A 12,071-nucleotide genomic window follows, 5' to 3' on the forward strand; every position below is an offset into this window, starting at 1 on the left:
GCACTCCCAGGACACTTTCGTAATACAGAAGGGGCCACATGTGCTTCTGTAAAACCGACAGCACTGGTGCACATGTAACGCTATCTAAAGATAGTGCTCCCTAATTTGCATAGAGGCAAAGCCCCATGCAAATGAGGGAATCTCTTTACTTTTGTGCCTGCGCCGTATTACTGTTTCACGAAAAAGATGGCGCAATGTCAGTGCGCCCCCTGATGGCAGCCTTCTCAAGGAATGAAAGAGTCCCATGGACCCCCGAGACATCCCCTTACAGGCAGGTACAGTCACTCAATGTACCCATCTGCAAAGGGATCTCTAATCTCTCTTTAAAGTAAAAGTGGGTTGCCGCCTGCACTGGGAAACACAGAGTCAGAACAGTACAAGTTTGCAGCCACCCTATGGTCAACTCAATCACTGAAATAGGGAGCACTTTCCCTGCATGCGCATGGCGCACCCATTTCAAAAACAAACAAGAAAAGTGCACCATATGTGTAATAGGACATTTGGTCCTAAATAATGCATGTGTAATGGTAAAACAAATAACAATACCTAATACCCTCGCTAGGATCAGCAATGCAGCTGATTAGAACAGATGTGATGATCCAGACTAAAACATAAAGGCAATATATGTATGGCAGACAGAAGGTAAGAAGTTCTAAGACCAGCCAAGCCTATTCAACCTTAAATGTGAAGCAGTTTTGACATTGAGGAGGCTTTCGTATTAACGTTCACCTCAGAAGATGCTCTTGAGATCATGAGATATTCATGACAAACTTTCATCCTTTTTTCCCTCATATGCTGAGGTTACTAAAGGTATTTGTAAGAGTACTTGGTGGTAGTGTGCAATTTACCTGGGGTAAGCGGAAGAAAAGTCAAAATACAGCTAAAAAAATAGCGTAAAAAAAGAAGCTGTGCAAGCCCCAGCGTGGTTTGTTTCTCTAAAAACTGTATCCAGACAATTTTCACCGTTCTGACGTTGCTCGCTTCCAGCATTCAGAAACAGGCAGAGAGGGATATTTACCATTGTTTTTAGCGCTTTTGTGAGTGGTGGTCAGTATTTCTTATTTTTTTCATTTTCTTCCTACTTACAGTTTGTGGGGAAAAACAGATGTGAAACTCCAGGTGAACCTGGGTGGAATTCTTTGAAAATGAAACAATGTTCTTAACTCTAAAAGGGTTTTCTGTACACCAATAAAAGGTTTTTCGCACCAAAAACAAACTGATCACGGATTTCAGAAAACTGTGCCAATAGTCAGAAATTAACAGTTTTTTTATTTGTAATTTTTCACTCAAGTAATGTATAGAATTAAATCAATCAGCTCTGCAATAACCAGAGCCAACAACCAAGCCGGGATTTACAATAATTTTGAGTTATGTACGGACCATGAAACACTTGAGAATTAAAAATATTATGAATAAAATGGCGCATGAAGCCAAGCTATGTATTTATTAAATGGGATAAAGGTTATTTCTAGCAGTCTGAATTTTAGATTACACGTAGTCGGAGGTTTTTTCAACAAATGTTTTTTTTTGTGAGCAATGACTATAAATTAAAAAGCCAACGATATTCAGAAATCCAATATGAGAATAGCAAATTTACTACTGTCCTACGTTTCTACGCTTCTAATTTTAAAAAAAGGCACTCTACATGTGTGAATAGGCCAATTGCAGGCAACCAAGGAAAAATACCAACCCCCACATTTCTAAAAACAAGTAGCCCAGATAAGTACAAAGCCGTGAAGCATGCATGGGTGGCACTACTTTTTTTTTTAACCCAGATTCCTCTGCAAATTCTAACGTTTGGTTAAAAAAAAAACACAAGCTTGAGCTAGAAATTACAAAATTCATACTAAGAAATAATAATCCAAAAATATATATCCAGTTTTTAAAAAATAAGACAGCAGACATCCTCTAAATTGGCACAGTAAGTACTTTGGTATATATCCACAATTGGCTACTGGTGTACCCTCATAAGTTCTTAATGCACAAGTTACATACCTTCGGTAAGAAACAGCAGTTCGAGTTAGATTCCTTACCTTAGAATATCCCCAGGCGTCAGACTGGATCCGGAAAGTTTTGCGTAGCAGTACCCCTGCGCGTCGGTAGGCCTGTGCGGTTCTGCGTCCATCGTTGTTTATTACCGGGATGATGTCGTTGGAGTACTTGGACACCGCACTCGCACGCTGACGGCAGTTCTTGTACATAGCTTTCCGCGCCAGGAACGCAAAGCCATGCCAGAGACCGACACTGGTGCCATAAAACTAGGGCCCTCAAAGGGAGATACCTTCACCCTAGATGTCGGTTTGCAGAACGGGGAGGGTGGTTGGGACGGTAAGGAATCTAACACTAACTACTGTTTCTTACAGATATATCGTTACCGAAGGTAAGTAACTTGTGCATCTGAAAGAAACAGGTTAGTGTTAGATTCCTTACTTTAGAATAGATACCCCAGCAATACCAACAACGGTGGTGGGTCTGCGAACAAAGATCACACCAGAAAGTCCTGCAGAATGGAACGGCCGAAAAAGCCATCCCTCTGGACTTGGCTGTCCAGGCAGTAGTGTCTAGCAAACGTGTGCAGGGAGGCCCAAGTAGCTGTCTGGCAGATGTCCTGCAAGGTGACTCCCCGACCCAGTGCAGTAGTAGCCGCCCACCGTGGCTCGAGTGGAATGGGCACGCAGCCTAACTGGAGGATCCTTCTTAGCCAAGGAGTAGCAAACCTTGATGCACAACACGACCCACCGAGAGATGGTTCGTTTGTGCACCACCCGTCCCTTCTTAGCGCCCACGTAACCAACAAAGAGCTGGTCGTCCACCTGGAACTGGCGTGTGCGATCTAGATAGAAGGAGAGCGCACGTTTTGGGTCCAGGCGGTGTAGCCTCTCTTCCTCTTTCGAGGGATGCGGAAAGAAGGTGGGCAAGGTGATGGACTGCCCGATGTGAAAGGCGGTGACTACCTTGGGCAGGAAAGAAGGACGAGTTCTCAAAACAACTTTGTCCGGATGGACAGAGAGGCAAGGAGGTTTAGAAGATAGAGCCTGGAGCTCTCTCACTCTCCTGGCAGAGGTGATGGCAACCGGGAATGCAGTTTTAATAGTCAGAAGACGAAGAGGGCAATTGTGAAGTGGCTCGAAAGGAGCGCACATCAAATAGGTTAGAACAAGGTTCAAGTCCCACTTAGGCATCACAAAAGGAACAGGAGGAAACATGTGTGTGATGCCTTTCAAGAATCTATTTATAACAGGGGACTTGAAAAGAGAAGGCTGATCAGGAAGCCTCAAAAAGGCTAAAATGGCAGAGAAGTAGCCCTTGATAGTGCCCAGAGCAGAGCTCTGCTGGGCGTGAGAAAGAAGAAAGAGGAGAACCTGTGAAAGGGGAGCGGAAAGTGGATCCACGGCCTTTGCTGTGTACCATACCACAAATTTGTTCCACCTGCAGGCGTATACCGATTTTGTGGAGGGACGCCTGGCTGCCAGAATCACATCACAGACTTCAGGAGGCAAGTCAAATGGCCTCAACTGTCGCCGCTCAATCTCCATGCATGGAGGTGGAGACTGGAAAGGTTCGGGTGGAGGACCGTCCCCTGCTGCTGCGACAGAAGGTCCTCCTGAAGAGGCAGACGAATCGGGGGATCGACTGACATGCCGAGTAGCTCGGGATACCAGTATCTTCGTGTCCAGTCCGGAGCCACAAGGATGACTTGGGCCCGGTCGCGCCTGATCTTTTTCAGCACTCTGGGCAGAAGTGGTATAGGCGGAAAGGCGTACAACAGACCGCAGCTCCACTCGCGATGAAAAGCGTCGCCGAGCGAGTGTAGCCTTGGAAATTCCAACGCGCAGAACTGATGACATTGCGCGTTCTCTTCTGTGGCAAATAGATCTAACCAAGGCTCTCCCCCACTGCTGAAAGAGGCCTTGCGCCACGTCAGAGTTCAGACGCCATTCGTGATCCATCATGCACCGGCGGCTGAGTTCGTCCGCCCTGGCGTTTCGAGAACCTGCCAGGTGTTGAACCACCAGGGTGATGCCCTGGTGTTCCAGCCATGTCCAGAGGCGCAGAGCCTCCTGACATAGGGTCCACGACCCCACCCCGCCCAGTTTGTTGCAGTACCACATGGCGGTGGTGTTGTCCGTGAACACCTGCACCAGACTTCCCTGAACAGAGGGAAGGAATGCCTTCAGTTCAAGCCGGATCGCCGGCAGCTCCAGAAGGTTGATGTGGAGCTGGGACTCCGCCAGAGACCCCTGATCTCCCTCTCTCCCATGTGGCCCCCAAATCCCAGGAGGGACGCATCAGTCACCACTACTTGCTCCGGTTGGGGTAGGGCGAGAGATCTGCCGCTGACTCAATCGCGGTTCGTGAGCCACCACTGCAACTGTTTTGCAGTGCCCTCTGAGATCCGGACGTGGTCTGATAGGTTGCCCTGATGCTGTGCCCACTGATACTTCAGGTCCCACTGCAGAGCCTGCATCCGCCACTTGGCGTGATGCACCAGAAGGATGTAGGAAGCCATTCGCCCCAGGAGTCGCAGCTTCAACCTGACCGAAGCTCGGGATAAAGGCTGAAAGATCGGAATCAGAGCCTGAATATCCCGAACCCGCTGCTCGGGAGGATAAACCCGAAACAGGGTCGAATCCAGAACCGCTCCGATGAAAAGGAGCTTCTGAGAGGGGCACAGGTGTGACTTCGACATGTTGATGGAGAACCCCAGAGTGCAGGAGGTCAGCCGTAGTCTGGAGGTGGGAGACTACTGTCTGGGGCGAGCCCGCCTTCAACAACCAATCGTCGAGATAGGGGAAGACTGAAACCCCTAATCTGCGCAGATTAGCTGCGACCACCGCCATCACTTTCGTGAACACCCGTGGGGCGCTGGTAAGGCCGAAGTGGAGCACGGTAAACTGAAAGTGCTCGTGGCCTACCGTGAACCGCAGGTAACGCCGGTGGGCCGGAAGGATAGGGATGTGGAAGTACACGTCCTGCGAGGCCAACGCTACCATCCAGTCCTCTGGGTCCAGGGCAGCTTTGACCTAAGCCAAAGTCAGCATCTTGAACTTCTCCTTCCGGAGGAAGCCGTTGACGCTCTGTAGGTCCAAGATAGGGCGTAGGCCTCCTTTGCCCTTCTTGGGTACCATAAAGTAGTGGGAATAGCAAACAAGTCCTACTTCTGGACCAGGAACGCGCTCGACGGCCCCCTTGGCCAAGAGGGCTGTAACTTCCTCCTGCAGGAGTCGCAAGTGATCCCCAGACATTAGGTGGTACTGCGGTGGCATGGATGGAGGGGACGCCTCGAAGGGGAGGGAGTAGCCCCTTCGGACGATTTGCAGCAACCACCTGTCCGATGTGATGGAGTGCCAGTGAAGGAGATGATGGCGAACCCTGCCCCCTACTGGCGTCGAATGGGCCTGAAAAATCGGACTAGGAGGATTTAGAGGCAGATGCTGCGGGGGTTGGTGTGGATTGACCTTGCTGGTGTCCCCCGGCACCGCCACGGCGGTTACCACGTCTGCAACCGAGTGGAGGTTAGTTCTGTGGCTAGCTGGACGTGTGGGGGCGCCCCTTCCTTGGCCACGAAAGGGGCGAAAAGGCGGAAGTTTGCTGGCGTTTGCCGAGGCCCAAGGACTTGGCCGTAGCCCTGGAGTCCTTGAAACGCTCCAGTGCCCTGTCCGCCTTGTCGCCAAAGAGGCGACAGCCATCAAAGGGCATGTCCATAAGGGTAGTTTAGACATCCCCTGAAAAGTTGGCGGACCTCATCCAGGCGTGGCAGCAAACCGCCACCGTCGTCGCAATCGCCCTACCCAGCGAGTCCGTGGTATCGAGTCCACACCGAATAGAATAGCGTGCTGCATCCCTTCTGTCCGCTAGGGCCTGGGTAAGCTTTGCCTGGACCTCCACCGGGCACTGCAGCAGCACTTCCGCAACCATATCCCACAGAGTGTGGGTAGAACAGCCCAAAAGGCAGGCGGTGTTGACGAACCCCAAACTCAGTGAGGAGAACAGCTTCTTCCCAAACTGATCGTACCTTTTGGATTCCCGATCCGGGGGATCGGTCGAGCATGCGGTCTGGGAGGTAGAGGCCTGGATCACCAGGCTCTCAGGGGTAGTGTGAACAGACAAGAAGCTGGGGTCTCCCGAGCCGGGCGGTGGCGTCTGGCCACGTTCCGATCCACAGGGAGGCCTGTGGAGGGCTTGGCCAGGTGCCCAACAGAACGTCAATGAGGGCTTCGTTTAAAAGGCAGTAGAGGCTCCGAGGAGCATGCCTGCGGTTTGAGCACCTCAGTGAGGTTAGTCCTCACGGCAGCGACAGGGAGCTCAAGAGCCAAGGCCTTGGCTGCCCTAGTCAACACCACGTTGTAAGCAGCCCCTTCCTCCGTAGCCATGGTAGGCGGGGAGACAAAGCCAGTGTCGGGCAAAGTGTCCAGACCACTGGTCTCCCCCAGCTCATCTACCCAGTCCTGGCTAAACTGGCACTGCAGTGCCAGAGGGTCCTCAGACCCCTCCCAGTCCTCCTCGTCATCCATCTCCTGAAAATCAGGAAGAAAGCATGGAGCCGAGTCATCGGTAAAGGGCTCACCAATCTGCGTCGAAGACGTCGCCGGTCTGACCCCGGATCGAGGTTGGAACCAGGGACTGCGCCGCTCCGGGATGGCGCCGGGGGTGACACCCTTGGTGACGGCACCAGCGGAGGGTCGTAAGGTCGCCCAGCGTAGTCACAGATCCAGGTCTGGATCCTGAGGGGCCCTACGGCGTCGGGACCGGAGTCACCGGCCCGCTTGGGCTCGCAGACGGACCCGCGGGGCCCGAAGGCGCCTCAGCGGGTTCCGACAGAGGGAAGTGCGACCTCCTGGCCGTGAGGAAAGCACTAATATCCTCCGGCGTGGGGTGTAGCCCAGTGACCGGCAGGTATGGAGCTGGACGCAGCGCTTGCGGCTCCGGTGGAGCCACGTGGGCGGTGTCGCCCGAACCCCCGGCCGCATTGCGCGAGCGTCTGGGGGAGTTGGAAGAGCGATGTTGCTCCTTTGACTTCTTGTGCCTCGACTTACCTGAGGACTTGGAGCCCGACGAGTGGGGTCAACTCGCCTCGCTGTGATGACTGTGGCTCCGCGACCGGTCCCTCGAACTCCTCCTGGACCGGGACCTCAAGCGGCGCAGGGCCGACTGGTGAGCTCGAGACGCTTAAGGGACTACTCCTATCTAGCCTTCGAGTTCAAGGCCCGGCAGTCGGGGCACGACTTGTCATCGTGGCGTGGTCGGCCCCGAGACAGATAAGGCACAGACGGTGGGGGTCGGTAACCGACATCAAGCGGTTACAGTCGTCGCAGGGTTTGAACCCGGGCATCCCTATCTGCACCGAGAGTCGAGGATCCAATCGAGAAGATCCAAAAGAGATCAAAAAGTTTAGTCAAAAATGGTCTAGGAGTAATGCTCTTACCGGATCTGCTCTTGCTGGCACGGAAAAAAGAACTGACGTCAGCGCGCGAGGGCAGCGGCTAAGTACTCCAACGACATCATCCCGGCAATCACAACGCCGACGACTGACGCGGAGCCGCAGACGCCGCCTACCGGCGCGCAGGGGTACTGGTACGCAAAACTTTCCGGATCCTGTCTGACGCCTCGGGATATTATAAGGTAAGGAATCTAACACTAACCTGTTTCTTTCAGATATATAGTACGAAGGTACAAAGGGCATAGGTACACCAAAGGCCTCCCATAGACTGCAGCATCGATTGTGCCACCCATGTGATCCACTTAAACTGTAGCAACAGAGCTGCCATTGCAGCCTGTGCGAGTTGGTGCTCGCACCTCTCACAACAGATATACGCTTCCTTGTATCGGAGGTCACTGTACTGAAAAAACCTATAAGTCATCCCCTATGGCAGGCTCTTCAGTCCTGAGGGCAGAGTGCTTGGTTACAAGAGAGAGGGGTGCCCCTGCATGAGCTGTACACCCCTACAAACACCAGAGTCGATTCTCCAGGCTTTGTATGTGTGGGCTGCCATTTTAATACATATAGTGTACATCAGTCATTACGAGATGCCTAACTATATAGTAGCTGCAGCGAAACCGGTCATGTTTGGTATTAAACATGTTGGAATCATACTTAAACACCAATTCCGGTGCTGGAAGTATGATCACATGTACTAGGAGGCTCCTTATGAGACCTCCCCCTGTACTCCCAGAACAGCCCCTCAGGATCAGCTAGCATGCTAGTGCTGCTACTGACCTCAGACCCGATTCTGCCCTCCTGCTGCTGAGCTCAAGCAGGGGATGGTAGAATAATAGGTTTCATACAACAGGGAGGTGTGACTACCTCCCAGACAGTGCATTGGGCTGGGGTGGGAGCCATCTTTAACAATTGGGAAGATAACACTACGAAGACTACAACAGTCATCTTCATAGATTGGGAAACCAAATGAATTCTTTAAGTTTTAGTCACACCAACTGTCACAAACTACTTCTCACAGTTCAACACCCAGACAGCGACTTACCTACCAGCATATCCCTCGACCCCTCAGTGAGTAGCATGGAGTATGGAAGGCTTGTTAAATGCCATCAAGAAAGTATTTGGGTCATTAGATGACAAAATTAATATAAAAATTGGAGGCCCGTTCACTCAGAAGCTGGCCAAGAACTAGCTCAACAAACCCTAAAGGTGCAGACGGGGAAAATAAGGCCCTAAGGAAAAGGAGCACTGGGAAAAATACAACAAAAGGGCTTAAAAAAAATCAAAGCGCTCCCACCTAATGATTTCATACTCTGGCAGTGATTCAGACTGTGCCTCGAGCACCAGATGGGCAACAAAAAAGCCCAATAACTATCCCCATTGAGAGCGAAAATGATCTAGAGGACAAAATTGATATGTGCGACTTAGATGTGGTCATTAAAGATGTCAAAAAGGATAGCAATGATGAGGCACCATTAAAAATATCAAAAAGGATAGCAATGATGAGGCACCAAAGGCCTCTGGGTCAAAAATTGGCATCATGGATCCATAAGGAAAAAGTATGTTCGAACCACTTCTGATCAAACATCCTCTATCCCGAGAATGGGCCCTACCCAACATATTGCGGAGTATCTCTCCTTTTGAATTTGCAAGGAAATATCCAAAGATGTTAAATCATGCCTTAGATCCGAATGCCCACACCCCTCCTTACCAGACAAGGTCGCCTCAACCCCAGAATTGGATCCAAAAGTAGTGGTGTTCATCACTAACGGAAGAAAAGACCTTAGAAGAGGTATTGATGGGGGCTTAAATCTTGCCCTCCTTGAATACTCCAGTTTGAGCCAGTTCAGGAATCCTTGGTTTCCGCTCTAGCATGAAACTGGACAAAGGAAAGGGGAGTATCCTCCACCCTCGCCTGCCATGCCTTTGGGAGGGACCCCAGAGTCGTCCCAACCCTTTCCTTAGGGTATTTAAGGGCTCCCCTGTGGGTGGGTCCTCAAAATTGTCATGCAAACAGACTCAACCTTGAAACTACGTCACTCTTTAATTGTCTGGATACTTGGACTTCGACTGGAACAGACACTGCAACAAGGTCCTGTTGCTCCTGGTCTTGCTGTTCCGCTACGTCTGTGCCTGTGCTCCATCCAGCTTCTCCAAAAGATCTGTGGGCATCAAATACACCAGAAGAAATCTCCTTTGGAGTGAAGGCGTCACTCCCCTGCATCTGCAGGCAAGGCAACGAAGCTGACCGGTCTGCTTCTCCGGACGTCCCACTGACATACCGAGGCTCAGCAACACAGTGGTGGTCCTGTGGATACCTAGATTCATGACCAGCCTTTCCTGCGATTTTGAGAACAGTATCTCTCGTCTGGGCTTCTGGGACCGAACTCCTGTGCACCATGTCGACTTGCCGTTGCCAATGCTTGTTAGTTCTGCACTCCAGAGACCTTCGGGCTACAAGAAGATCCAGCCTCCAGCACCTCAATTCCTGAATAACAGAATCCTCCCTCCATCCATCTCCTGCATCATAGGCCTCTGACATTGGTGAGCTGGTCGAGGTCCTCTTGAAACTCCTGTGCCGTCAGCCTGTGGGTCCTTCCTGAGGGTCTTCCTTTGCTTCAGTGGGCTCCCCTGCTTGCTTGGGGCCCGCTCTGACTATCCTGCCTTTGGTTAGTTTTGCCTTGCTGGTCCCAATGTTTGCTCCTTTTCATTCTTCACCCCAGTTCCAAGGCTTGTTAGTGCTCCTGCCTAACACCGACCACCTGGACACCAAAATCCAACTTGGGAATTCTCGTGCATGGGTCCTGGTCTTCCTCCGTGTCGCCTGATCCTCACAGATGCAGCTACAAGGTCACAGTCGTCTCTTCCGAACCTCTCGGCATTGGTGAGCATTGTGCTTCCGTGCCTCCTGGTCACCGCCAAGTGGCATAGACTTTGTCCCCTCTGCTTGCAGGTTCTTCAGTTCCTGAATCCACCCTTGGATTCCCCCGGACTCCTTCAGTCTTCTCCAGAGGCATCTTCTTCGAAGTCTCCCATTGTCATCTACGGCAGCTTCTGACGTCACTTGACCCCTATGCACCCAGCTTCCCTGGTGCCGATAACCTGGTTCCTGGGGCATCCACGGTGGGGTGGCTCTCCAACCTTCTGCCTTCCAAAGCGTATCCTCGTGGTCCTCCAAGAAGGGTCTTTCTTTAAAACTGCAACCACAACTTCTCCATTGACTTCCATTGGGCACGCAACTTTGCTTCCACTCTGCACACAGGTTTCGTTGGGTTCCTGGGTACTTACCTAGGGTGGTTCCTTGTGTCCACAGCTCCTCTGAGTCCTCTGGTACAAGTCCTGTTCTCCTTTGCAGGTTGAATTCCACTTCCTTGACATATGGTTTGGTCTCCACCTGGAGACCAGTGTATAATTTTGCTGCTTACCTGATTATTTCAATGTATTCTTTTGTGGGGTGTTGATATGTCCGGGTAGGAGATATGCCAATGTGTTCATGATTGTGTTTTGTAACAAATACTTAATTTTTATATGAACACTGTTTTTTTACAATTTAACTTAGACTATTGATTAAAGTTGCTAAAACCAGCTGCTTAACCCTCCTTCAAGAGAAGCCTGAACGCTGCTTTCAACAGCTAGAACTTTGATAGCTTTCTATGATTGTCTAAGACCACTAAAATCATCATAACGTTTGTCTGGGTTAGTGCAGGGTGCACCACTTGAATAAGTGTGCACCATATAGTAAGCCAGCCTCCTACACTATCAAACCCAGACATTTCTGAAACTAGACACCCGGGGGAGTACAGAGAGCTGTGTGTGGTGTGGATTCCTCAATGTTTTCTTAGCCAGAATACCCTGCAAACATAAAAGACCAATATTTTTCCATACATTTCTGTGACATGAACTACAGGAACGTGCAGGGAACCATAAAATTCCTACTACCCAGAGTTACCCCACTTGTCCTGATAAAAACGCTACCCTACTTGTGTGCCTTAACCTAGTGCCGGCGTCAGGAATGGATCAACAATAGTCCTCAGGCAAGGACTACCATTAGCCCTAGTGTGATACATTCCTGTTGCAGGCATTAGACACAGGCACACAAGAGGGATTCCTGTAGTCTACAAAAATGCAAGGAAAATGTGTGTTTTTATTGAATGTTTTTACCTTTGCAGGGCATTCTGGGTAAGAAAATGTTGGGGGATCCACACAAGTGACACTTATCTGGACTCCCCTGGATCCCTTTTTTTTTAAAGAAACGTCTAGGTTTGTTAGGTTTCTCTACATGGCTGCAGATCCCAGGACTAATTAGTACACCTACCAGAGTTATTATTGTCACAATATGTTGTGTTACCTTCCCTGCTGTCGAGTCACTTAGCTCACCCACACAAGAGACCTGGGGGAAAGCTGGCTGGTAGGAAATTTGTGCCGGCCCGGTGATCCCACAACTTTCACACATAGAAATGGGAGGAAAATGTGACTTTTGAGCTAAGTTTGAGGTTTGCAGGTGATTCAGGTACGAAAAATTTGGAGGATCCAAGCAAGGTACACCTCCATGGATTCCCATGAGTGTCTAGTGTTGAGAAATGTCTGGGTTTGGTAGGTTTCCTGGTGAGGCACCATTTACTCAGGAAACTTG

The 12,071-nt window shown here is 50.5% G+C and overlaps 1 protein-coding gene across 1 annotated transcript in view; it reads right to left on the bottom strand.

The window, feature by feature from the left end:
* The window catches only part of NCAPD3 (non-SMC condensin II complex subunit D3), a 1,036,822-nt gene that overhangs the window by 886,681 nt on the left and 138,070 nt on the right, over positions 1–12,071 (bottom strand). The window lies entirely within an intron of this gene.

Source organism: Lissotriton vulgaris, chromosome 2_1, assembly GCF_964263255.1.
Source record: "Lissotriton vulgaris chromosome 2_1, aLisVul1.2, whole genome shotgun sequence".
NCBI lineage: Eukaryota > Metazoa > Chordata > Amphibia > Caudata > Salamandridae > Lissotriton > Lissotriton vulgaris.